The following is a 306-nucleotide window of genomic DNA, read 5'->3' as shown; positions in this document are numbered from 1 at the left end:
TGAGACTCGCTTTAGCTAAACTATTCAAGATAGCGCCGTTTAAAGAACGAGGGTAAGAACGACGTAAAAAAAAAAAAAAAAAGGTGCAACTCGAGGACTTCCCAGGAGGTCACCCATCCTAGTACTACTCTCGCCCAAGCACGCTTAACTGCGGAGTTCTGATGGGATCCGGTGAATTAGTGCTGGTATGATCGCACCTATTAAAATATGCGCACAAAATTATCGTATGCATGTCTCGCGACGTAGGGTAAGTCGAGTTGCAAATCCCTGCGGGGCCCGTGGGAGCTTGCCTAAAGTCAGGTCATT

Source organism: Arachis ipaensis, chromosome B06 (assembly GCF_000816755.2).
Source record: "Arachis ipaensis cultivar K30076 chromosome B06, Araip1.1, whole genome shotgun sequence".
NCBI lineage: Eukaryota > Viridiplantae > Streptophyta > Magnoliopsida > Fabales > Fabaceae > Arachis > Arachis ipaensis.
Note: the sequence above shows the minus strand (reverse complement) of the source record.